Source organism: Sminthopsis crassicaudata, chromosome 1 (assembly GCF_048593235.1).
Source record: "Sminthopsis crassicaudata isolate SCR6 chromosome 1, ASM4859323v1, whole genome shotgun sequence".
NCBI lineage: Eukaryota > Metazoa > Chordata > Mammalia > Dasyuromorphia > Dasyuridae > Sminthopsis > Sminthopsis crassicaudata.
Genome location: NC_133617.1, coordinates 317,338,031 through 317,365,929, shown reverse-complemented (window position 1 = coordinate 317,365,929; position 27,899 = coordinate 317,338,031). Strand labels below are relative to the sequence as shown.

Genomic DNA, 27,899 nt, shown 5'->3' with positions numbered 1-27,899 from the left:
TCCCTCTTCTTAACTGATGGAACAATTTATGTGAACCACTACTAGGTCATTGATTTAATCTTCCCTCCTTCCTTCCTTTCCTCTGTCTTCTTTTCTTCCCTCCTTCCTGCCCTTCTTAGTTCCTTCCTTCCTTCCTTCCTTCTTTCCTTCCTTCCTTCCTTCCTTCCTTCCTTCCTTCCTTCCTTCCTTCCTTCCTTCCTTCCTTCCTTCCTTCCTTCCTTCCTTCCTTCCTTCCTTCCTTCCTTCCTTCCTTCCTTCTTTTTTCATTTTGTCATTCCCTCCTTTCCTCTCTCTGTCCATATAGGGTACCATATCCTTACCTACAGATGCTCTTAAAATCATTTCCCCCCTCTTTTGCATCTCTGAATCTTTCCAAGATATCCTGGAACTTACTGGCTTGATTTGTTTCTTAAGAACCAGGCCTTAAATCACAAGCAATCTGATTATAATTGGCAACCACCAATAAGTTCTATGCCAAGTCCCATTTGGTCACTGTTTGACTCCTGATTGACTCAGATTGAATGTAAATAGTAGTCATTTCTGCTTTGAGCAAAAACTCAAAGTCTTCCCCTCCCAAATTGAATGATTGATTCATTTATTTAGATTTTTGGGGGACCAGGCTCATGAGGAAATTCTTGACTTCAATTGGTACCTAATTTTAACAACTAAATAGATATAGGTCTCAGTAAAACAGTCTTGTTGAACACCTTAGTTTTAAAAAGTCAAAGTCTCCAATTTCATGGAGGGCCATCTCCAGTTGTCTTCATCTTTATTTTGTCATAGACTCAGATGGCTTTGGAAGGGAAAGCGAGGCAGGTGACCTTACACCCACCCCCACACACACACACTTAATCTCACTTGCATGTCTTGACATCACATTCCAGGATCTCATAATCCTCTTTGAGAACAAAGGACAAGAAAAAACAACTGGGTTGTATCACAAAGCTCTCTTGAAATGTTAAAGTGCTATGTAATTGTCAGTAAAATTATTGTTCATTTTACTTTTCCCCATGACTAACAAGAATGGGTGTTTCAAAACATTTAACCTTTTATTTCTCACTCTTTCCTTCTCCTGTCTTCTCTTTTTTTTTCATCTTCTCCACTTTCTTCTCTCCCCCCTCCCCCCCTGCCAGCTGCCTTTGATTCTTTCTCTCCTCTACCTTTTCCACATTTGGAAGAGGAAAAAGGAAAATGCGAAAACATGTGGGACTGCAAATGCAGGTTACTGTATTTGGTTATAACATTGTGGATTATTTCTGGGCAATTGAAAACAGATTTTGGTGTTTTGTTTTGTTTTTGTTTGTTTGTTTGTTTGTTTTTGCCAGATAGCCTTTGTTCTTTATTTTTTTCCCTTAGATTCACTCCAATTTTCATCTTCCTCCCACAATTTCTCACACTGTGAGCTAGTTTAAGATATTTTATATGTAGTAGTTTGAGCTGGATATACAGTGATTTCCCTTAGCAACCATCTAAAGAATGTATTCAAGTCCTAAAAGTCAATTATGATTTCCAGAGCTCCCCCCTCCCTTAATAAGCCTGTAAACCTCAAATGAAACAGAATGTTTTGAACAAAATTTACTAATTTGCTTTACTTTTTGTGTAGCTACTCTAGTTTATTTAAAAATTGCCTTGAACATCCATGACTGAAAGTCAGGAGGAAAAAAAGAAAAATGGAGGGGAAAGAAGAAAGATCTAGTTTATATTATCTTCCCTTGTTCTACAAAATGGAGGTTTGTAAAAATATGGTGCAAATGTTACTTTTTAAGAAGTTTCAAACTACAATCAAAAGTAATTTACATAAAAAGACAGCAGGTAAGCATATTTTGTGGAATAATTCCTGTTCATAGGGAATGAGAAAGTGAAAGAAAAATAAGAAAAAAAAAAAAAAAAAAAATATATATATATATATATATATATATATATATATATATATATATATATATATATATATATATATATATATATATATATATATATATATATATATGATCAACCAGTTTATGAGGCAGTTTCTGGAACAAAGTCAGACATTAAAAAAAAAAAAACAAAAACAAAAAAAAAAAAAAAACAGCCCTTGGCTTTGAGTGGAAAATCATTTAAACTTATCCAGGAGTACATGGAATACATTTAAAGGAAGGCAGCAGATGGAGAGTTGAGTAACATCTTGAGTTAATTTATTTTTGAAGTACACAATGACTTTTTATGATATAATTGAATTAGGGAGTCAGAGGAAAAAACCTTTCTCTGGTTATTTTATTGTTCTTTGCAAAATAAAATAACTATTAGAAGATTTGTAAAATTACTTAAAAAAAAAACACACCTAAAACTCAAGCTACATATGGAAATAAACATTTCAATATATGATCGAAAACTGCTCCATGTTAATTGAAAAGAGTAGGCAAGAATGGTATCTGTAACTCAACTGTTAAGAAAATTATCCTTTTCCAAGGTGTGTAGGACATGATTAAGTGATCTGGAGTATAGAGTATTCAGAATCTCCAACTAAATTCATTGTGGATTTCATGACAGAGAATAGAATAGTTTTTTTTTTTTTCTATTTCTATTTCTTTTTCTTTTTTTTCCCCTCCTTCCCCTCACCCCTTCCCCTGATGGCAGGTTGACCAATACATGCTAAATATGTTAAAGTATAAGTTAAATATGATATATGTATACATGTATACATGTATATAGGTAAACAGTTATTTTGCTGTACAAAAAGAATCAGACTTTGAAACAGTGTACAATTAGCCTGTGAAGGCAATCAAAAATATAGGAAGATAAAAATATAAGAATAGGGAATTCTATGTAGTGGTTCATAGTCAAATCCCAGAATTATTTCTCTGGGTGTAGCTGGTTCATTTCATTACTGCTCTATTGGAACTTGTTTGGTTCATCTATCTCATTGTTCGAGAGGGTCTCATCCATCAAAATAGATCATCATATAGTATTGTTATTGAAGTATATAATGATTTCCTGGTCCTGTTTATTTTACTCAGCATCAGTTCATGTAAGTCTCTCCAGGTCTTTCTAAAATCATCCTGTTGGTCATTGCTTACAGAACAATAATATTCCATAATATTCATATCCACAATTCATTCAGCCATTCTCCAATTGATGGGCATCCACTCAGTTTCCAGTTTCTGGCCACTACAAAGAGGGCTGCCGCAAACATTCTTGCACATACAGGTCCCTTTCCCCTCTTTAAAATCTCTTTGGGATATAATCCCAGTAACAATGTGGCTGGATCAAAGGGTATGCACAGTTTGATAACTCTTTGAGCATAGTTTCAAATTGCTCTCCAGAATAGCTGGATGTATTCACAATTCCACCAATAATGTATCAGTGTCCCTGTTTTTTCCACATCCCCTCCAACATTCAGCATTATCTTTCCCTGTCATTCTAGGGTATATAGTGATATCTCAGAGTCATCTTAATTTGCTTTTGCTTTTCTCTGATTAATAATGACTTGTCTGAGAATTGTCTGTTCATATCCTTTGACCATTTATCAATTGGAGAATGGCTTGATTTCTTATAGAGTAAATTCTCTATATATTTTGGAAATGAGGTCTTTATTAGAACCCTTAACTGTAAAAATGTTTTCCCAGTTTATTATTTCCCTTCTAATCTTGCCTGCATTAGTTTGTACAAAAACTTTTTAATTTGATTTAATCAAGTTTTTTTCTATTTTGTGATCAATAATGACTTCTAGTTCTTCTTTGGTCATAAATTCCTTCCTTTTCCAAAGATCTAAGAGGTAAACTATCCTATGCTTTTCTAATTTATTAATAATCTCTTTTTTTTAGATCATGAACCCATTTTGATCTGATCTTGGTGTATGGTGGTAAGTGTGGGCCAATGCCTACTTTCTGCCATACTAATTTTCAATTTTCTCAGCAATTTTTGTCAAACAGTGAGATCTTATCCCAAAAGCTGGGGCCGTTGGCTTTGGCAAATATTAGATTATTGAAATTATGGCCTTTTTTTCCCTTTGAACCTAACCTATTCCACTGATCAACTAGTATATTTCTTATCTATTAATTACAATTCACTTCCCTTTTTCATGTTATATCAGTAAAATCAAATTATACATGTGGTCTTTATATATATTTACAACAGAAATACAGTTCTCAAGAGTTTCTTTTACCTTTTTCGGCATTTCTTGAGAAGTATGGTTGGAGATCAACTTTTTTGTTTAGATCTGCTTTTTTTCCTTAGAAACAAATGGAATTCATCTATCTCATTAAATTTCCATCTTCTTCCATGGAATAAAATGCTCAGCTTTGCTGAATAGTTTATTTTTGGCTGCATTTTAAGTTCTTTTGACTTTTGGAATATCAGATTCCAGGCCCTTTGATCCTTTAATGTGGAGGCAGCCAGATCTTGAGTGACCTTTATTGTGGCACCTCATTATATGACTTTTTTTTTTTTCCTGGTTGCTTGTAATATTTTTTCTTTAGTCTGATAGTTCTAAAATTTGGCCACAATATTCCTTGGAGTTTTTTTTTTTTTTTTTTTTTTTTTTTTAGGGTCTTTTTCAGAAGGTATTCGATGAATTCTTTCAATGCCTATTTTACCTTCTGGTTCTATTACCTCTGGACAGTTTGATCATTTCCTGTAAAATACTATCTAGGCTTTCTTTCATCATGATTTTCAGGAAGTCCAATAATCCTCAGATTATCTCTCCTAGATCTATTTTCCAGGTCTGTTGTTTTCATTTTTTGGTTTTGCTTGACTGATTCTTGGTGTCTCAATGAATCATTCATTTCTATTTGTTCATGTTCTGATTTTTAAAGAGTTATTTTCTTCATTAGCTTTTTTTTTTTTTTACTTCTTTTTGTATATGTCCAATTGTGTTTTTAAATGAGTTGTTTTGCTCTATGAATTTTTTTTTTCTATTTCACTAATTTTTTTTTTAGTGAATTGTTTTCTTTTTTCTAATTCACATTTCAGGAAGTTGTTACAATGCAAAGCTTCTCTTTCTTTTCCCATTTTTCTTCTAGCTCTCTTTTAAGGTTTTTAATGGTCTCTTCTAGGAGAGTCTTTTGTGTTGTTGACCACCAATTGTCTGGAGACTGTCTGCTATTAGTCTCCTGGGGTTGAAAACCTGCTCTCTTTCTGTGTAGAAGTTATCGATTATCCTTTTGATTTTTTTTTTTTTTTTTTTTTTACTTATTTTTAAAAGTCTGTAGGGTTTGCCTCCAGGGCCAAGAGGTTACCAGCTTCCTCTTCAGAACAGAGATGGTGTATGGATGGCCTGCCAATGGGCTACAAAGAGTGGCCAAGTACCTGAGTGCTTTGGGAAATAGATCCCCAATGGAAGTGACTTAGGCCTGCACTGGGGAGCTGTGGAAGTTCCCTGTGAAGAACCCAGCTGTGTGGATTAACGACTGCCCTGAGGCAAGAGGCTGAGCAGTGAAAGTGTCACTATCTCAATCCAAAACCTGCTGTGGGACTGTGGGTATTAGCAGTTGCCCAGCTAATAGTCCCCAAAGCACCAGAAGTGGCTCTGCCCATGGAAGCACAGTCATGCTGGAAAATTTTTATTACCCCTGGCAGAGCCCCTGACTGTGCAGATTAGAGGCTGTCCTGGGCTGCACCCCTTTGCCGTGTAGTTTGCAGCTGCCCTGGCCATGCTCCAGAATGCAGCTGCACAGTTGTGCTGATCTATGCTGAGTCACTTCTGGTTTGGTGTGGGTACAGCCAGATCTTGTTAAGTTCTAGCATTTTTAGAGTACCCTGTGCCTCTGGCTCTAATCTCTCTCCTGGTCCACTACTTTACAATCAAGGCAAAGCAATCAGCTTATGGCAGAGTCATTTCTACTAGTCTTCTAGCCACAGAGGCTACCCAGTCTCTGGTCAGCTCAGTTCGCCATCTTTCCTATCTCCCTACCTGTGCTGCTCTGTTCTTGTCCCTTAGGATAAACTTGCTCTGGTGGTCCTCCAGATTATCTTCAGCTGGTAAATCCTTGTACCTTTAATCTTCATGAATTTCACCAGTCAAGAACTATTTTTGAGTCTGAATTCAAAGATTGGGCATGAGGGCATGAGAGGAGCTTAGAAAGTCACATGTGCCTTCTCTACCATCTTGGCTCCACTCCCCAGAATAGTTTTAACAATAAGTACAAAGGGGAGCCTAGATGAACAATTTGTACTTTAATATTCCTTGTATCATTCTTAACTAAATACTAGATCAGATTTCTGTTTTGTTTTAATTTTAATGCTTGGGGTTATAACATTATGGATGACATTTAAAGAAATAGGTCCCTGATTGTTACCTTTCTTTTAGCAGAAGTCTAAAATTAAGCATAAATTCTGAAACAAGAAAGGATGATTAGAAATCTAAGTATTTCTAAGGGTTATATGGTCCAACTCTCTCATTTTACAGATAAATCAATCAAAATCCAAAGAGAATGAGGATTTAACTAAGGTCACATATAGGATAAGGATAGTGGGAAGGATTTGAATTTTTATCCACTGATTCCAGAACCAGTGCTTGTCTCATTCTATCATCCTTCCTATCCTACAGTGTGATTTGTTATTCTGATATATATTCATATTCATTTTAAAATTTCAAAATAAATTCTCTTTTATTCTTTTGTTCACAATGAAAACACAATTTGGGAAAACATAAATTGGTATTATATGAATAATAATAATGATTATTTATATGACATTTTGAATTTTGCAAAGTACTTCTATATCTTAATCTCCTAGAATTCCTTTCAATTTACATTGCATTTATTTTATATATTTGCTTTCCTTATGTAGCTTTTATTTTTATTCAATAGAATTTAAAATCTTGAGGCCATAGTTTTTGGGTTTGTTCCTTGTGCTAGATATTTTCATGATGCATAATAATTTGCTAATAAATTGTGTTGTATTCATTGAAACTTTATGAAAAGTCATCATAGATTCTTTTGTATTTCTCAAAAAAAAAAAACTCCATGTCAACACAGTAATTTAGATAATTTGTTCATACTAAAAGAATAAGTGTTAGAGGAAGGTCTGAACCCAGCTTTTTCTAACCTTCAGTATATTAACTTGTACATTAGTATCTGGTAGTGCACATTTTTTGGGGGGGAACATTGAGTCTATGATATCTAATTAATTAGAATTTTAAATCCAGCAATATATTTGTGGAATCATGAATAGCAGCGATAAAAGTATCAACTTTATTAACTTTAACCTTAATATCTTTGCAAATGAATTTATAGTCTGTACCAAGATCATCTTGAGTAGTAACTCCATGCTTCCAATTGTCTGCTAGATATTTTTACATAGATGTTCTGCTGACACCACAAACTCCATGCATACCAATTTAAAATCACAATATCCATATATATATATATATATATATATATATATATATATATATATATATATATATATATATATATATATATATATATATATATATCTTTGCTTCAAAAAAGGAGCCCTTATTTTTCTTCATAATTTATTTCCCTATAACCATCCATATTCTTTGTATTGAAGCCCAAAATAACTGAGTCACCTTCCAATCCTGTAGTTGCAAAGCTGTAAAGTTGTACTCTTTTTCTAGTTCCTTTTTCATAATTCCTCCAAAGAACTACAACAGAAAAGCTAATAAATAGTATCTCATTCTGTTCTCTGAAGTAAGCACTACTGCACCCTTTCCAAGGACACAGGGCTACTAAAGTTAAAGCTTCCCCTCCTTTGAGGAAGACATTGTGAGTTATCATGTATGCAGAAGCATCTATCATAACCTACTCAGCATATCTTATGGTGACAGGTAACTTGTCAGTACATGCTTTACCCTCCTTCTCTTGTTGCAGACTGGCAGTTTCTGCACACTTTTCATTGTGCAGGTGCTTTCTTTTGGCAGACTTGTTCAGATAATAGAGCAATCCAATCAAAACATCAGTGAGGAACCCTGACAGAACATTCACAGTTTTTGCAACATTTGCACTTACCATATGGCAAGGGCAGCCCGGGCTATGAAACTGTGATCATTTGGGGCTTTGCTTGATGAAAGGCACCTGAGATTGATGATGGCCAAAATTCATTAAGTGTTGACAAGCTTTTCAAATATCTAAAGCTATTTATAAGATGATTTTAGAATTTATCAAAGGAGAGGTTTATGGTTTCAATTTCACTCAAAGGGGGAAAAAAGATGGGCTGGGAGAAGGGGACATCACCTTGCTCAGCTACTAGAAGATATTGCAACTGCATAATGCTAATAAAACACACATGATTATTTTCTATTAAAATTATCCTAAAAATAAAAATTACAATACAGATTTTCAAAAATTTAAAATTTTATGAGACATCTAAATTTATTAAGAATGGATTTGAACAAAATTAAGTCAGGTAAGCATTTTATCAAACTTAAATCATTTAGAGATTGAATCTAGAATGCTTTGTCACCAAACCCCAACTATTTCCTGGTACTTTGAGGTCAGGAAAACAAAGTGCATTTTTCATAAGGCAGTGACAGTGAATTAGGTCTTAAAACAAACTCCATGAAATGTACATCCTACTTTCTAAATAGCTCAATTTATTTGTCTAATATACCTTACATATTAAATTATATGTTAAATACCTGGCAATGCTATCTAATATTTTTAGATCAATAGAACTGGGTGATTTAGATTGATAGTATCATTGTCTCCAGAAATATAGTATCAATTGTCTCTATCATATGTATATCTCGATTATATATATATATATATATATATATATATATATATACACGCATATATATATACACATATATATGTGTATGTGTATATATATACATATACATATATATACACACACACATATATATATATACATATATAAACATACATACATACATATATATACATATATATATATATATATATATATATATATATATATATATATATATATATATATATATATATATATATATGAAGAAGTAAGGTTTGTTGGTGACTTGAAAACAGATCACTGGACTCCTAAATATATTAGAGTGCATGTCTCCTTGGCTCTCTAAGGAAGAAAAATTAGAGCCAGATATGTAGGAAATAATGGGAGAGCAACTAATTGAACATTATGAAACTATGGTTCCTGATTCAATTACTGAAGAAACATTCCTTATATATAATATAATACAATAGGCTTTAAAGAATCCTACAAGTTCTAAAAAAAATGTGGACAGCCAGACAAAGAAGTGTGAGGAGAAAGAAGAGGAGAGGGATAGTACTTACAAAGCAGCTGAAAAGCATGGAGAATTGGACAAGAACAGTGTTGATGAACTTATGATGGTGTATGGTGCTCCTCACTTTCACAGCTCAGTTACACCTGAGCATTAGAGCATTCCCCATCTCTTGACCATCCTCAATTTGGTCCTCAAGGGTGGAGGGAGAAGGAGGAGGGGAAAGAACAGTGACACTATCAGCACCACTCATGAAGCAGCTTTGCGCACCCCTTATGACACAATTACAAAGGGGGCACTAATTAAAGCTAAAGAGGAAGGACAGAACATATCTGATTTAAAAATAGAAGCATATCCTTTGATTGAAGAGTTTGACTCTTCAGGTCAAGAAAAAAGAAGATACACTCTGTTTAATCTAGAAATTATTAAAGATCTGAAAAAGTCTTGCACTCTCTGGGTCTAAATCGTTTTATGTTAAGATGCTATTAAAGAATTTGTCTTTTGAAGTTTTAACCTCTGATGATTTGAAATTAAGGACATGTTTAGAACCTGGACAGAATTTGTTGTATCTTTCTGAATATAGTGAACTCTGTAGAATACAAGCCCAATGAAATAGGCAAATTGGAGTTAATATACCAGTCACCTCTTATCAACTAGTAGATAGGTCTTTATGTAGACACTTTAGCACAGCATATGAGCAAATTGCTGCTGCTGCTATGAAAGCATGGGGAATCTTCCCAGGAAGACAAGATTGAGGGCAAGCCTTCACTAAAATAGCATAAGATCCAAATGAACTCTTTGCTGACAGCTATTGGAGAAAATGTAGCAACATAAACTATGATAAGACAACTTGCAAAGAAAATGCTAATGAAGCTTGTAGGACTATGCAAGGATGCTCCTTTAAAAAAGGATATCATAAGATGCTGTGCCACAGTGGGCACAAATACCTTTTGCACCTAAGCCATGATGCAGCCTTTTCAAGATGCAAACATGGGAAGGGTCTCTTTTGCCAAGGACATCTGAAAGTTCAATGTTGGCATAAAAAACAGGGTGGGAAAACAAGGTGCAAAATTCCATGTTCAAAATGCAACAAAGGCTTCCATTAAGTATCAACATGTAGATGGATTCAGGGAAATTAAAAGTGGGTCCCAGATCCAAGGCCCGAGGCAAAAAACACTTGGGGCATGATGGCAGGTGATTTTAAACCCACAGTGTCTTTAGAAATTCAATACTTGGACATTATCAATCAGCCCACCTGATGATGGGAAGGATACAGTTGTATGCAATTGGGAAGGATAGAGTTGTATGCAGCTGGGACTATTGAGATGTCCCCTGGAGATGTGAAATCTGTCCCTGTCTGGCCTATAGATCATTTGCCTCCAGGCACAGTAGGCTTGACCATTTCACCTCCTGAGAGTACTTACAAAACAGTGTCCATCCTTACACTGATGTGGGAAACTGGGGAATGTGAAGACAGTATCCCAGTATCTAATACAGGTAGACAATGTGTGACTTATCAACCAGGAGAAGTAGTAGCATCAGGTTTATTGATATAGGTTCCTAATAGGCAATTTGGTGATATTTGCTCAGATTTTTGACTCCCAGCCACAGAGTTCAGGAATATCCTGGATATAAGCACATATATACATGTGTGTGTGTGTATACTCACATGTATATACATATGTATATGTATATATGTAAATAAAACAATGCATGCTACATTGTACCCTACCCTTTTCACATAAGATATAATGTAGTAGCAAGGGCAGCAAGGAGGTTGGAATAAACTTTTCTAATTGCTTGTTATAGTAGCCAACATGTTTGAAGATAACTTTGTTATGACTCTAATCCACCTTGGATAAATCTGGGCATATTGTTGTGGGGCCCTGATACCCACAGTTCAGTTTAACAGTGAGCTTGGTGAATAGACAAGAAAATACCCTTATCTGATACTCTTCAGGACCTTAATTGTTTTCTGTTTTTGCTCTATTGCTTTTGGAGTAAACAAGTGGAGTTTTATTCTTTCTCGATTTCCTACTGATTTGGTCAACAGCACAAAGTAATACTTTAGGGAATTTTATAGATTCCCAAAACATAGTTCTTTCAGAAATAGCATTACTCTAAGAAATATGAAATGTAACGATATAACATTATGGGCTGACAATTGTCTCTCATGATGCTGAATCATGGTAGAATCACTATGGTTAAGTATTGTCATTCACCCCCATCCATTTGGGAATTTATTTCCAGCTCATTCAGGTATAATCAGGACTTTATTATAACTGGCTCATATTGTTTCAACACACATGAAGTATACTTGACTTGAGAAAGTTTATATCCTGTTATATTATTGGAGCATTCCTCTCTAGCAACTACATAGCTGTATCCTCTAAGTGGAGAACACCATGCTATTTATTTGTTCTATAATATTCTGGCTAATGACTGAGACATACAATAAGTGTGTTAAATATTTTCTTTAAAGGTGTCTGTCACTGTCATGGAGGGTGTTTATAAGAAAATCCAAATGAAAGAGGGGTTCCTTATAGATGCTGCAATCTCCAAAATGTTTCAAATTCCAGATGTCTTTGTGCTGCTGGCAAAGCCTCTTTAATAAGATACTAGAACAACTCAAAAATGTTGTGCTAATCATATATGGGGATGAAGAATATTTTTCGTTCAGACTATGATAATACAGTAGGATATATGGCATATAGATTCAGACCAATCGTAAATATGTCTTTATATCTTGGATAGACCTTACAGATGAACAATGAACTGAATCTAGAGTTATAGCAAAAAATAGTGATTTGCATTGCATTTGGAAAAATAAAATATTCATTACACTTAGGATATCAAAAGTTCTCACTGAAATCAAAACTTATCTTTATAACATCAGTGTTCTTTTAGTAATGACATGATTTTGAAACAAGTAATATATCACCTTTGAAGAATTAGGATGGAACATCTTTCAAAACACAAAGGAATATGTACCATGAATATAAATATGGTTATTCCATGCTGCCAATTATGAATTTTGCATAGGAAGAGAGACTGACATATAGATGACAAAATAATGCCAAAATATGTGACCAAAAAAAAGAAATTATGGTCTAGAAATGTAACAAGAAAGGAGAAAAATGGGCAGCTTTCATATTGTTTTTGTTCAGAGATTCATCTGAATGGATCTCCATGGGAATTTTTGGAAAAATGCATGATTTAGATAACTATTTATAATGAGAAGCTATATATAAGTTGCCATATTTTTCTTGAAGGAAATAATCACAGTAATGATGTTACAGATTGCTTGAACTAGGAAGAAATTACACTTTATAGTGACAAGTTATCTAAGGAAGGAATTAATAGTCATCAAAGATTGATTGCATGGCTAGTGAAGGTCACCGAAAGTTAACAACAACTTTGAAGAGTTAATGATGCAGACTAAGACTAATAACCCCCAAATATATAGTCCTCCTTTTTATTTTTAAACATACAGTGTATATTTACCGGAGGCAAATGAATTTATTCTGACTCATCTCTTTTTCTACCTTCCAAGATGAGCAATAACCTTTTTTCTTTAATTTTGTTTATAATGTATTTCTTTAATTAAAGATATTTTCATTACATAATACTATTTTAAAATAAAAAATATAGAGGTGTTATTGGGGTGTCATGGAGAAAGAAATGGTGTCAGAGTTTAAGTCCTTTTTCTGATTCTTATTAGCTGTTTCATCCTGTACAATTTGTCTACCTTCCTAGTGCCCCAGTGAAATCTTTAATTCTTTAAAGTGCTAAACAGTGTTTTGATATGCTTTGGTAAAAGGCAATTTCCTGACCTAGAGTTTCACATTTAATTAATTAGAAATTAAATAGCACTCACAACACACACATGCAGGTATGTATGTATGTACACATATATATCTGTATATAGATAAATTTACACATATGATTATACATATGTTGATTGATTTCTAAATATATCTAGAAGGCCCCTCAGTCTCATCAGTACAAAGCTTTTGTCACATTTTACTGTCTTTATAAAGCTGGTGATTATTGTGAATAGTTAAAAATTTAGAAGATGGATTTTTTATCCTCAATTAGAATTATCATTTTGTGACTTTTGCGTCTATGTTCTTTCTCTTTCTTGTGTTTTCCAGATAAATTTTGAGTCAATAAATTTTTCTCTTCAATCTAGGGAATTTATTTTTGAAACACTTGGAATGCAAGTTCTTTAAATGAAATGAAAATATTTCTCACAAAAGTAATGTTTTTCTTTTTATTAAGAATTGAGCTAGTTTTACCAAATGTATTTGAGGTCTTTTAATCAATGATATATGAAACACTCTGCTCGTGTTTGATTTAGCAATAAGTTATCCTTCCTGTAGTGCCATAGAGTATACATGATTCTTCTTGTTGGCTTGTTAATTAAAAGTCTTCTGATGTCAGATGCATTCTATAATTAATCTACTACCTGGTGAATAATTATAGTAGGTAGCAAGGTAGTATTTACAAAATGAAAACAAAGACTTTTATAAGTAGGTTCCAGAGCTCTACATTCCTCAAAATGCAACTACAAGATACAAATTGGGTTTGTTGATAATAATATTTTATGTACTACTCATCAAACATTAACAGATCATATGTTCCAAAGTGAAGTAATATTTTTGTAAACTTAAGGTTTAAAATCACTTTAAAAATAATATTTTCTACTGGCTCTGTTGTGAATAAATTAGTTATGAAACTCTACATTGAAGCATTTAGCAATGGTTATGTGCTCTCTGGGATATACAATCAAAAGGTAACATTATGCTCCATCCCCCAAATAATAATAATTATTTCTGTAATTAATAGTTGAATTGTTTTGACAAGTGGCTTCTATAAATTCATTTTTGAAAAACTAATACAAATACTTAGGAAAAGAGGAAAACAGATGTGAGAATATTTAAATATATATATATATATATATATACATATATATATATGTATATATATATATGTATATATATATATATTTAAATATTCTCTTTCTCTGAGCTACATATATATATATATATATATGTATGTATATGTAGCTCAGAGAAATAGAATGTATAACATTTGACAGCTAATTTTTAAAGCATTGCATTTCAAGAGTACTTTAGGCAAGCCAAAGTTTGTCTACATTAGAGAAAAAAGGATGTTAATAGTACTGGAAATCATGCCAAATTTTGACTATTTGGCAAAATGGGAATATTTAATATGGAGAAAATATTTGCATGAGATGGGAATTGGGAAAGACATATCTGGTTATGAAATATTCAAGATGTGGAAAACATGGAAAAGGAAGAATTTTTTTATTTACTACAAAAGGAAAATTTATCATTCAACAGTAGAAGTTACAGAGAAGAAAAGTTTGTCATGATATAACATAAAAATAATGTAATATAATATATAATGTAAGTGTAAAGGTGTACTTGGTAGTTGACTTAGAATTCCTGAGAAATCCCTGCCCTCAAAAAATAAGTTGTGTTGCCTTGAAATGTATTATAATTTCCCTATCACTGAAAGTGCTGAGATGGAGGCTAGTTGGTAATATTCCTGGGATTCCCTCCTCCCCACCTCCATGCTTCAGATAGGGATTAGACTAGATAGTAACTAAGAATCAATGATTTAAGATAGAAAACTGTCACAAGAACAAAAATATATTAAATATAATTGACCATATGCCTTTATTCTTCCTATAATCTCCTACCTCACCTAATATTTAAGGAAATTATTTTAGCTGATAGAGAGCTTATTGAGATTTCAGACCAAACAATTCAAAGTACATTTAGTTACCTTCTGTTTTGTGAAAATAATTATGCTAGATGCTAAGCAGAAATAAAGTAAAGGAAAGTTTTCTTTTCTTAAAAATTAGCCTAGTATAAGTAAATGATTATTTATTTTTTAATTGTGGAATTTTCTTTTGTACTATCAAGGCCAAGGAAAAAGAAATCAAAGGCTTGCCAAAAGAAGAACAAGAAGATGTGCCCTCTAAAAGCCCTTCAATTATACATAGCAATTCTTTTTAGCTTTGCCTGTTTTCTGAACCATCTTTCCTTTTGCTCCCCTTTTATTAGATAAAAACAAAAATAAAGAAAGCAAATAAAAATCCCCAAATAAACAAATAAACAAAATATCCCAAATATTTTTTGAGATATACATCAATCAACAAGTATTTATAGAGAGTCAACTATTTGTCAAGTATCATATGGAGTTTTGGGGATAACAATTGCAAAGTGAAGCTGTACCTTATCTAGAGAAGCTTACATTCTAACATGAGAGACAACAGTACAATGATTCCAAACTGATGTTATACACATATGCAGATATATAGGGTTAAATAGATGAGTGGATGAATGCATGCATGGATGTGTGTGTGTGTGTGTGTGTGTGTGTGTGTGTGTGTGTGTGTGTGTGTTTGGAATCATTGACATCTTTTAACCTGGTTCAATTTCCTTTATAATTTCATTATGAAGGAAAATAATTTTATTTCCACAAAAATATTTTAAACTTAATCTTCTCAAGTCCTATAGCACTTTTGTTCAAGAAAACAAAAAACAATTGATGGATTATTTCATAAGATTTTCATACGTTGGAGAGTAACCTTCCATTTCATCTAATACAGTTAATCTCATATATTGCAGAGGGGGAAACTGAAATCAAGAAAAGCAAACACCTAGTAGTAAGATCACATAAATAACAAACAATAGAACTAGCTCCATCTTAGCCAAATTAAGTGTTTCGTGATTTATTTTCTAATGGTATCATAGATTATCATTTTATCTTCCAATAGAATTTGAGAATTTGTAAGAATATTATCTCAGTAAGAAAATGTATAATTCTGATACTTTAATAATAAATGATAACTGACAATTCTGATAATTTAGTCAAATCTTCTAACAAAATTCAAGGAAAATAGTGGACACTCAATAAATGCTCATGGGTTGATTTTTGAAAACAAATGATTAATTAAATATTTCTAAAACACTGACTAAAGAAAGTCTTTCTTCAAAAAATTTATAAATTCTTATTTTTGCAATAGAATTTTACCTATCAGAAATATGTATCTTGAACATTTTTAAGCAGAAGAATTGTATCTTATGTGTGATTTAGACAGTGGGTAGTAGTGATATTTAGATCTTCATTTATTGCACTTTAGTTCTTATTAAATTACCATAAGCCATTTTTTATGTAAAACTCTGTTGAATGAGATGTCAAGGGCTAAAGTCCTTTAGACTTTAAAGTCCCTTGCCAGAACCACTTGTGTAGTTATTACAGATCATTTTCCTCTATATTTAATAATATTTCACTCCCTCAGTCTCTTCTTTTACCAATTACATTTTCTCTAGTCAGAGTCATAGGATTATATATTCAGAATTAAAAGGAATACTAAAGGTAACTAGTTCAATTCTTTCATTTTTTAGATGAGGAAACTGAGTTCTAAGTAGATGAAGTAACATACCTGTGGAAGTACAGTTAATGAGTGGCAGAACTAAGAATTAAATCTGGTTCAACCCTCTCCAAATATATTGTTCTTTCCATTGTTCTATTTTACCTCATTTTATATAATACCTGTCAGAAAATACTTAAATTTAATTTCTAAACAAGCACCCAAGAAAAAAATAACAAAGAAGGAAATGAAGGAAAAGATGAGTACAAAATTCTTCACTAAGGACATTTATTTGCACTGTGATTAATTTTTAACCTTGCTGGGCCAGGAGAATGTTTATTTGAATGAACTAATTAATTTTCCTATACTATTGCAAAAAGAGACAAATGTGATTTAGGATTTTCTTTAGCTCTATAAAAAAGTTTTTGGGACTGGAACTACATTTTAAAACAGATGTAATGTGTTTGTGAATCTCTCCTTTCCTTCCTTCCTTCCTTCTTTTCTTTTGTAAAATAAAACTAAAATAAAAATCAATAATAAATAAAGTGAAAAATAAAACCAAATAAAAACTACTCAGAAATAGAAGTTTTGTGGGATTTATGTCATATATCATCCTGAAGATGTTGAAGGAGTAAAAATATTTTTCTTATGTTTTTAATCTTCTACTTGTTTGTAAAAGCTTTTGAAATTCCCCAAGATTAAAGTGTCCTTAAGAAAACTGTGAAATATCTATTTGAGTAAGAAGCATCTTTAACAAAGGGACTTTTTCTTTTATCTTTTTTGTACAGCAAATAGCATATTAACAAAACTTACTGAACCCTTCTTGATGGTTAGTGATACTGAACAAAATATTTTGGTTATAGGAAGAGTGAAGAACTGTAACATTAATGTTTTGAACCTAGTTCATCTGATATTTTTCATAGGAATGTGGGATTATTTTTTATTCCTCTTTTTTGTTTGTTTATAATTTATTCCTCTTTATTGTACTAAAACTTCAATTAAATACCTGTTTGTCAGAACTAGACACATCTGATCATTAATGATAACAATACTAACAATTATGCTAATAACATGTAAATAATGTTTTAATTTTCCAAATTTCATCTCATTTGATTCTCACAATGCTGGGAGATAGGTCCTATTTTCCTCTCCTAATAGATGGGGTTAAATAATTTGCTTGAGGTTATACAGCTGTTTAAAATATGATTTGAACTTAGGTCTTCTGCCTCTAGATCCTTTGTTCTGCACTTCCCCACCTAGTTGCCTTTAATTGTGGGTTAATTGTTGACTTTTGAAGGGGAATGAGAGCATAAGGAGAATATTAGTGAGAAATACTAAGGCTTCTTTTGCAGGTTGGGGGGGAGTGAGGCAGCAGCACTGTAAAGGCCTCAGGCACCCTGAAAGAGTACAAGGTGGTGCCTGCCCACTCCCTAGAGTCCGGTGGCACCTCTTTATGGGATGCACATCTTTGCACCTAACTATGTTGTCCTGGTTCTGGTACTTTGTCTCCCAGCTGAAAAAGATGAACAAATCTTCTGGAGAAATTGTGTACTGCGGACAGGTCTTTGAGAAGTCACCTCTTAGGGTGAAAAACGTTGGCATCTGGCTGCGCTACGATTCCAGGAGTGGGACCCACAACATGTACAGGGAGTACAGGGACCTGACCACCGCTGATGCCATCACCTAATGCTACCAAGATATGGGCGCCCGTCACCGTGCCAGGGCCTATTCCATCCAGATTATGAAAGTGGAAGAAATTCCTGCCAGCAAGTGCCGCGGGCATGCAGTCAAATGGTTTCACAACTCCAAAATCAAGTTCCCTCTGCCCCACAGAGTCCTGTGTCTTCAGCACAAGCCAAGCTTCACTACCAAGACGCCCAACACCTTCTTCTAAACACAGAGGCCAGAAGGCATATGTTTTGTTTGGTCTGTTTAAATAAATTTTCCAATTGGAAAAAAAAAAAAAAGAAAGAAAGAAAAAAAAAAAAAAGAAATACTAAGGCTTTTGCAAATTAGTGGGCAAAAGATATATAAGCAAATAGAGGTCAGCCATAGACAATCCCTTTGTTGAAAAGGATTGATATTCTTTTCCAAGATGCATCCTCCTATAGGAATTTTATATAAATTATAATTCAGATCCTTTACTGATGGGTTTAAGCTTCACCCAATTATGTATGCTTTTAAGGCCCAATGCAATTGCCTTCTCTACCATGAGAGTGACTGATATATGTTCTATTAACTTCTTAGATTATTTTATCCTAAATATATTCATAGCATACTACAGATATTCTCTTTATATTAATCTTCTTTCCTAATATACTGGTTGTTTGTGTACTCTTCTTCTTCATTGAATTTTAAACTTCTGGAGATCACAGACATTTTTCTGTTTGCAAATTCAGTGTCTAGAATAATAGGTGTTAAAAGATGTTTGTGGTAGAATAAGTGAGATAGGCTCTCAGGTCCCTTTGTAATAGGAAAACTTAGAAATTTTTGCATTATTCCTCTAAAAAGAAACCTATAGTAATGTTACCTCTAACTTCTTGAATTTCAAGAAATTACACTTTTAGTGACCATAGTTAAGTTTCTTTATAGCAGTGTTTTCCAACTCCTTGGCTAAGGACAAATAATAGTCTGAAGCATATCCTCATCTACAAAAGTTTTTTTCCCCTTTTTTAAAAATTATTACGTGTTTTCTAAACTTTCTCCATGTCATTTTGTTAAATTCTTCCCCACTCCTTAGCCCTCTGATTCAAAAAGTGTCAGTGATTTGTGAAGTAAAATTTTAAATGTTTTTTATTAGTCAAGGGTAATTCTGGGGAGTTGGGAAATGCTATTCTGTGATACTTTGGACCTGATATGTGAAAGCATTTCCTGGTAGTGTTTTAAAACCATAATTATCAAATTCATGAAATCTACCTGAGTGATCTGCCTAGAGAAATATTGATTATAGAAGCAAAATTATTAGAATAATAATTATTAGAATACTATAAGAAGAGATAGACATTTGACACATACACACACATTACTGGAGGTATGAGTTGCTTTGATATTTCTATCAGTATGCACTATGTGTGTCTTCCTATTGACTTGTATAAAAAACAATAGATATTGAGGGGGAGAGTTTGTGAAATACTTTCCCACAGGTGTATAAAAAGTTTAAAGGAAAGTGGGCTTAACTTTTGAGATCATGTTGCAGTGGAGGTAACTAAAATATCCTTTGAGTCCTTTTCCTGGAATCCTCAAGATGATCCCTCTTAGGTAAGATATAACTTTTTTATCTTGGATTCTTTGAATTACTTCAGCTGCATTTCTTCACTTTCTTCAGTATGTTTTTTGTTCCTGATATAAATCATATTGACAACTATTCTGAAGATACTTCTGGCATGGTAGTGGAACTTAAAAATTCTTCAGAACCTTTGAAGTTCACAAAGTCCTCTCCCAGTCAAGTAATAAGGAATAAAGAAGAGAGAAAGACTGGCTCTTAGGGTGTTCTGCATAATTGGACTGGAAGAATTCTATCCTAAACTGCCATTATCTATAATTCCAGATTCCCCGTTCTGTCCCCATCCCTTCTGGGTTTTATCCTCTCTACCACACATTCCTCACTTGAGCTCCTCTTCTCCCTCTCCTTGATTCTGGAGCCTTATGACCATATGTTTTCTGGAGTTAGACATACCCTGTCATCTTCTTTGGAGGAAGGAACTCAGTCATATACTACCTCGAAAATGTGCCCACTCTTGGCCAACAGAAATTATTAGGGAACAAGAATCATTGGGTCTTATGCAGGAAAGGTCTAGGTCTAGGATTTTGGGTCTGGATGGACTGAAAATATCAGAGCTCAAAAAGGGACAGGAGATGGGATACTGATTATATATAATCTTCTGAACTTTTCTGCCCCACCCCAAGCTATTCTTGATGCCTTCTTTTCCTATGCCATTTTCCTCTCCCCCAGGATTGGCTTGGCAAGTGCATCTCAATCATTGCCTGGGTATCTTCTGGCCATCTCAAGCTAAATCTATCTGCTTTCACCTGAGCATCTAGGATACCAACAACCTTTTCCCTAGGCTTCAGATATATTTTCACCCCAGAAAACATTTTAGATCTTTTCTCCTGACTGACCACTTTCCCTCTTCTCTTCTTCTAAAAAGTTGTCAAAGTAATCTTCTGAAGTCAAGGAAATTGCATTCCCCACTCTCTGCTTTGCCATAGGCTTCTTGTGTCTGGAATGCTCTCTTTCCTTCCCTACCACCTTTTCATAATTCCTAAATGCCTTCAAGCTTCAGGTTAAGATACTCAAGCAGACTTTCTGAACCAGTTGTTAGTACTTTGGTTCACACTCTTCTTTGGATCTATAGTATCCTAGTGGATAGTAGCTTTATAAAGGGCAGGACTAGCTTGTTTGCCTCTTCCCGTGATGTCTTGTTTCCTAGAAGACCTAATTTCAGAAATGCTTAATAAAGCATAAGATATATCTTTTTTTAAAAATCTAAATTATATCACTGGTTTTATGCAATGTAAACACTTATTCTGTAATATCATTTTAGTTCAACCATTTACTTCCAATAACATTTAAATTAATAAAAGAATATTTAAATTTAGTTTAAAATCATGGATCAGTAGTTTCAACTGAGAAGTAACCATACCTGCTTAAGGTATTAGGGTATTACTGTATTTTTCACTTACTTTTAGTGATATGTGGAGTAATTGGTAGATTGACTTCAGCAAATATCACCATTCACTAGTAAAGCAAGGAGCAAGAGAATACTCTATAGGGAAATAACTGAGTGATTGAATTTTTTTTTAAATCATTTTAAATCAAAGCCCTGCCTTTGTGTTTACAAAAGTATTTAGAATATATACACTTGTTTATATGCACAATGAGCAAATGTTTTAACTTTAAATTATTTTTATTGTATTTTAGCTAAATTTTGAAATAAATAGGCTAGTATAGTTTAGATTGAGAATCTATCCACTACTTAAATTCACTTTTGTTGAAGGAAAATATGTTCTGACTTTCAAATATTCAGTTCACAAGATTTATGCAACACGATGAATTTTTATGCAGAAATCTGCTTTGTGTGTAATTATGTTTGATGTCAGATGTCCAGGACTCAGAAATGATTAAAAATTTACTTCTTATTAAAAAATGTTTATCCTGTGACATACTTATTTTCTTCTTAAAGGATTTTTTTCCTGTAAAATTTGTTAATTTAAAATTATTCATCCAATTTTTAAGCAAATGTAAATACATTTATAAAATCATTTGGTGGCATATTTAAAATTTGTATTCATTGTTGTGGCATTTTCTTATCTTTATTTTTTATAAGATAATCAGTTTTATTTTAGTCCCTTAACTGACAAAATTTTCACATTTGTTGATTGAATATCACCTCTCATATTTATATATTTTTTTCAAAAATTAAAAATATAAACATTATTTCTAAATATCTGAATTTGATAAAATAATTATGCTTTATTTTTCCTGTACCTGACATTACTGCTACCTACTCTATGTGGGTTAAATATATTCCCTAATGTATATTAAAATTTGAGCTTAATTATATTATTAGTTTAGTTTTTAATAAGTAAATTAGATTGTTCAAATGATCATAAATGTAACTTATTGCTGGAGAATGAGATCTTAAAATAATCCATAGAATGAGTAAAATTCCTTTACATTGTTCAAATTTACTTTTTTGATATTAACAATCCCTACATCCAATTTTCTTGAACCTTAATTAATAGGGGTAGAACATAGTTTTTTTTTTTTTTTTTTTTTTTTTTTTTCAGTTCCAAACATAAATAGCTATGAGTATACCTTTAAAGTCTGTGCTTTATTTTCTGATTTCATGTCCAAAAGATCTAGGATAATTGAAAGAAAAGGAGAAAAGTAGAACAACCCTAGGAAGTAGAACTATTAAAACCAATAGGCTTTTGCACCATGCAAGCATGCAAGAAACTTACAAATTTAGAGTTGCCAAATGTTCCTTGAACTTCTTAGGGGGTGGATGGGAAACATAGGGGAGATGTTATAATTTAGGGAAGTTGCCTAAGAACTGGGTCAAACCATCACATAAGCAATTGGTGTAATTTATATATGTACCAGACGATTTAGCACTGCAGGTAGAATATGGACATCATGCAGAAAACATTTAAGGCAAGAGCGATGCTAAGAAATCTATAGAGAAAACATGCTATATTTCTCTTAACCTCTTTTCCTTTGTGAAATCCTGACTTATCAATGTTTTCCTTTTCTCATGTTAAAGCAAATAGATGAAAATTTAATCAAAGAATCTGAAAAATTGGAAAGGACTATGGAAGCTACCAGTATAACACATACATATAACTATATTTGTTTTAACTTACTTGACAAGTAGTGGTACTAGAATAATTCTAAGGTGGGGAAATCTACCACTTTTAGGGTCATCCAATTCCAGGTTTGGACAGATCAAAGTTTTAGGAGATGTATTCTTTTTTTTTTTTTTTTTTTTTTTTTTTTTTTCTTTTTCTGAAGCTGAGATTAAGTGACTTTCCCAGGGTCATACAGCTAGGAAGTGTTAAGTGTCTCAGACCACATTTGAATTCGGGTCCTCCTGAATTCAAGGCTAGTGCTCTATCCACTGCACCACCTAGCTGCCCCAGGAAATGTATTCTTAATATTAAGCATAACTTCTATAAAGTTCACTCAATGCTTCTAGTTATTGTTGTTTTACCTCTTGGGCCAAGTAGAACAAATCTAATTTTTTCTCTGTAAAAGATTTCCGCAACTACTTGTAGACAGCTGTAATTTTCACCCATGAATTTTTTGAAAATGTTCAGTACTTTCAACAAATTCATGAACTTCATAAGTCTATTTGTCTTCTTTTATACATTTTTCAGCTTATCAAAGTCCTTAAAAAAAACAAACCTGAAGATAATAACATAATACCATAAATAAGATCACTTCCCTAATCAGTCTTATGCCTCTAGCCATTTTAATGTTCTAGAAGTAAGTAAGATTATCTCTATATATTTCTAACCTGGAAATTGTTTTTCCAATAATTAAAATAATACTTTTTACTTATATATTTGGCCTTATCATTCCTTTGGGGTAAAATGTGATTTTCATTGAAGAGGAAAGTTATACAGTAAGATATGTTCAAGATGTTCAAGGAAACCATTGCTGGAATGACCAATATTTAAAATGTAGATGTAACTTCCATTGTGTTTGTTTTTAATTATTATAGAAAATGTGGTTGCAAACTGTTTACAGTAGATTGGTAGAGGTAAAAATCTGTTGTAGTAGCTTGATGAAAATGTTGTTTCAGCTGTCACACAGCAGATTATCTAAGTTGCCTAGGGGATGAGTCACAGAGTTAGTGATTCTCCTTTATATGCCCTTTCATACTCTCTTCATTCTTACAAGTTAGAATTTATTTGTGTCCCTTCGAGGTTAATTAGAATTGAGATATTTCTAGTATGTATTCATTACATCTAATAACTTTTGAAATCTATGCTCATTGGCAGAAGAAGAAGAAAGCAAAGATGTAATATATTTTCATTTAATGCTTTTGGATGTTTTCTTATAATTCTTTCTTTTCTTTCCTCCCCTCAGCCCTACTCCCTGTGATGTGTGTACTCTCAGGGACTTAGCAAAATTAAATCCTATTAAGTCTCTCTCATTCAGGCAGAAATGTGAAGTATGCATACTGAAGTCCCCCCATTTGATTACATCTGATGTAAATTTTACATTCACATTGCAGTTGTCAGAGTAGCAACTGACACCCATGAACAAAATGCCGTAAATGAGATATACATGCACAAACACACAAATACTTCTAAATTTTTTCTTTTAATCCTAACCCTTAAAAAGCCACAGGAGAAATTATTTTCTGGCACTCTGGAGACTGATGGGTTTAACAAGCTTTTCTTGAGCTCCACAGTCATTCTGGGTAGTATTTTTCTAAATAGTTGATTGCCATTTAAACTCTTCATTTTTAACCCAGGGGATTTCTATTTTGAGATTTCTAATGCCCTATTAATTACAAAATGGTCTACAAATTGTGAAATCAGCATGCCTTTTATTGATGCCACAAAAATACTTTTTTTCTTTCGGAAAGAGCTGACGATTTAAGAGCCAACCTTATGTGAAGGAAGCAATTGTCTGAAGAGGACAGCTTAGGCACATGCTTGACCTAAATTGACAGACTTGGCATCTTTTCTGAAGCAAAATTCCATTTTTCAATGGCAAAATCAGAAGAGCAGGGAAGCTTTTGAATTAACCATCATCTCCAAAATTTATGCTGGATTTTTTAAATACATATTTTATTTTTTAACTACAAATGAGATTTTATTCTTTTTTTTTTCACGTCCAAGAAGTTTATGATGCTAATAATGATAAGTTTATTCAGTTACCAAACTCTTCATATGTAAACTTTAGCTATACTTAAATATTTACTTTAAATAGTTTGAATTTTAATGGAAATTTAAAACCTATTTTAGAATTAAATATCATTTAAAATATTTTCATTTATTTAGATTTTGCCATCAAATTAATCAAATACTGTTATTTAAAACATATATGAATGTGCATTAATGCATGTTTTCAAACATATTCAAGCATTGCATGTATGCTTCTTTGTATGTTTCTGTGTGTATGTATGTGCCTAAAATGATTTCCTTACGTGCACAAACCTGTATATACATACTAAATGTAATTGAACTCAATTGAAATATTAGAGAGGAACAGCAAGCATATAATTGAAATGCCTGTGACATATTTTAATGGTAAAAATTATTATAATTATTATATTATAATAATATCTTATTAATTATTATATTATAATTAACATAATAATGTTAATAATTTTGAGTGATGTTGATAATTAATTAGTTAATTGATAACTTTGTATTTACCATTAAAATATGTAAGAGGCAAGGGATGAACTTGTGATTTTATGAATATGGGCCACCTTCCTTGGAGGTAGTAATCTTAAAGTGCTCCCACCTACATTGAGAGGTCAAATAACTTGCCCAGGATCACAAGTCAAAAGCAGGACAGGTATTTCTAGCTTCAAACTTACCTTCTAACCATAATATTTTTTTCATAATCTGCTTACTTCTATATTATTAATTAAAGCAAATTATCCTGCTTATTTCATATCCTGATTTAAAATAGTGATAGTTACAATTGAATGACATAACTAGAAAATACATTTCATTTCCATGTCATTTATGAATAAAAATTACTTGAAAGAGAACATATTTTAAGAAAACTTTTCTTTTAATCTATTACTAAGATTAATGTTGTATACCAGAATAATGATACAGACATTGAAAGTAACTAGAGTGGAAGTGATGCATCCGTAACATGTGGCTCTACTCGCACCCCCAGTGGCTTCCAATTTAAGATCCAGTAATACAGTCCAATCTAGATTGGGTCTTCAGTCTAACAAGACAATCATTTTAATTCTTCTCTGAAAAATCTCTTTCATTATTTCCCATTGCATCTGTTCCAAAACTTGTCTGTCTCAAGGTCACTCTCTTTTCACTAGTCATCATGAGGTCCCTTGTCTCCCATTTTCCATAATGATTTTTAGATCTTTTTTCTTTTCCTTTTCCCCAGATGAAACTTTTAACAGAACTTTAAGCTTTGCAGAGCTCTGCAACTACTTTATTTCTCTTGCTGTTTATTGAATCTCCTCTCCAAGATCAACAATTGTTATGGGCCAGAACTTGAAACAAGGTACTAAGTGGAATTGAGGAGACAATGGTTAAATCTAGTTCAGCATTGATTTAATCCTACAACAAATAATGGTTTCTTAGTGATATAATGATTGGTGTATACTTATATGTGGAGCATATAAACTAGGAGCCTCAGCCGAGATTCATTCAGGGACATTTGGAGAGAAGGTAAAGGACTGGTGACAGTTGCTTAAGCTCTCAAAACCAAAGGGAGAAATTCAGTTCAATATTCCATCTTCCTGGTGGCTGGCCTGGACTCCTGCACTTCCCCCACTAAGACCAAGCCAGACTGAAAGGTTCTCCAGAAAGGTGCCCAGCCTCAGGAAGGAAATAATAAAGGAACTGCACTATAAGTAAGCTAACCAGGCCCCAGCAAAGGAGGACAAGGCTTTGAAAGAGATAATAAAGGATTTGGACTTTAACACCTGGCTGTTCTCCTGGCGATTACTGAACTTAAAAGAAGGCTGCCTCTAGAGACCCCAAGAAAACAGAAACAGAGAGCATTACATTTTAGAGAGAACATTACAAACAATGACCCCACTATTAAAAAAATCACTTATTATTTTCTCAGTTGCAATATTTTTGTACTTTTCTGAATTTTTTGACAAAGCTGCCCTCTACTTACTCTAAGATATTCTTTCTTTCCTTTGTTTCATGTAACAACAACAACAACAATAATAACCACAATAATGAAAATTACAATAATAATGGCAAGACTTAATACAGTATTTTAAGGATTGCAAAATATTCCACATATGCCATGTCCTTTGATTTTTTTGTTTGTTTGTTTGTTTGTTTTTCTCCTCTTAATACATCACATTCTTCCTCACTGGCTTTTTTTTTTCTCTCTCCTTCCAAGTAGGTATCTGTCAAGTAAAGATTTACTGGACTCATCATAAACCAGAGGAAAAATTGTTAAATATTCAGTATAAGCATTTATACCTTGGAAATTGGCAAAGGGCACAAATTAGAGATTGATTTATTATTATGGTGACTGGCTCAGTAGTTAACAAATTATATCCTACAGTCCATAGGATTCATAGATTCAGTTTGCTGAATCCTGTTCTAATTTTAAGAAAGTGGTAGAGTTAAGGTTAAATAATTCAGATTAAACTTAAAAGTGCATGCTGTGTATTTTTTCTTTACAAAGAACCGTTCATCATTTGTTAGCATTCTGCTGCAACTCAAGACTGTTTTGACCTGCTGTTATTTAGTTATATCATCTCCCTCAAGTACCTCATGTGATCTCAGAGACTCAACAGTCATCTCAATTTACATGATTCTTAATTTCACATATCTAATCCCAAACACTTATAAATATCCCAAACTGATTCATATTTCTAAGATTTTATTGGAATTTAAATCTAGATATCCTATCAATTTTTTTCAAGATAAAAAGTAAACTTATCTTCCTTTTAAAAAAGTAGTCCTTACTCCAGATTACATATGTCTCTTTATGTTGACTTTATCCTCCTAATTATGTAATATTTAAAAGAAATTCACTTTTGATTCTTTTCTCATCTTCATTGCGTCTCATCCACAGTAAATTAGCTGTCAAATTGGATTGATTCAATATCACAATATGCTTCTCTCTTGTCTTCTAAT

General features: G+C 32.8%; 1 pseudogene; it reads left to right on the top strand.

The window, feature by feature from the left end:
• Nucleotides 1-1,724: 1,724 nt before the first annotated feature.
• Nucleotides 1,725-18,565, top strand: LOC141549859 (large ribosomal subunit protein eL20 pseudogene; annotated as a pseudogene).
• The last annotated feature ends 9,334 nt before the right edge of the window (nt 18,566-27,899 follow it).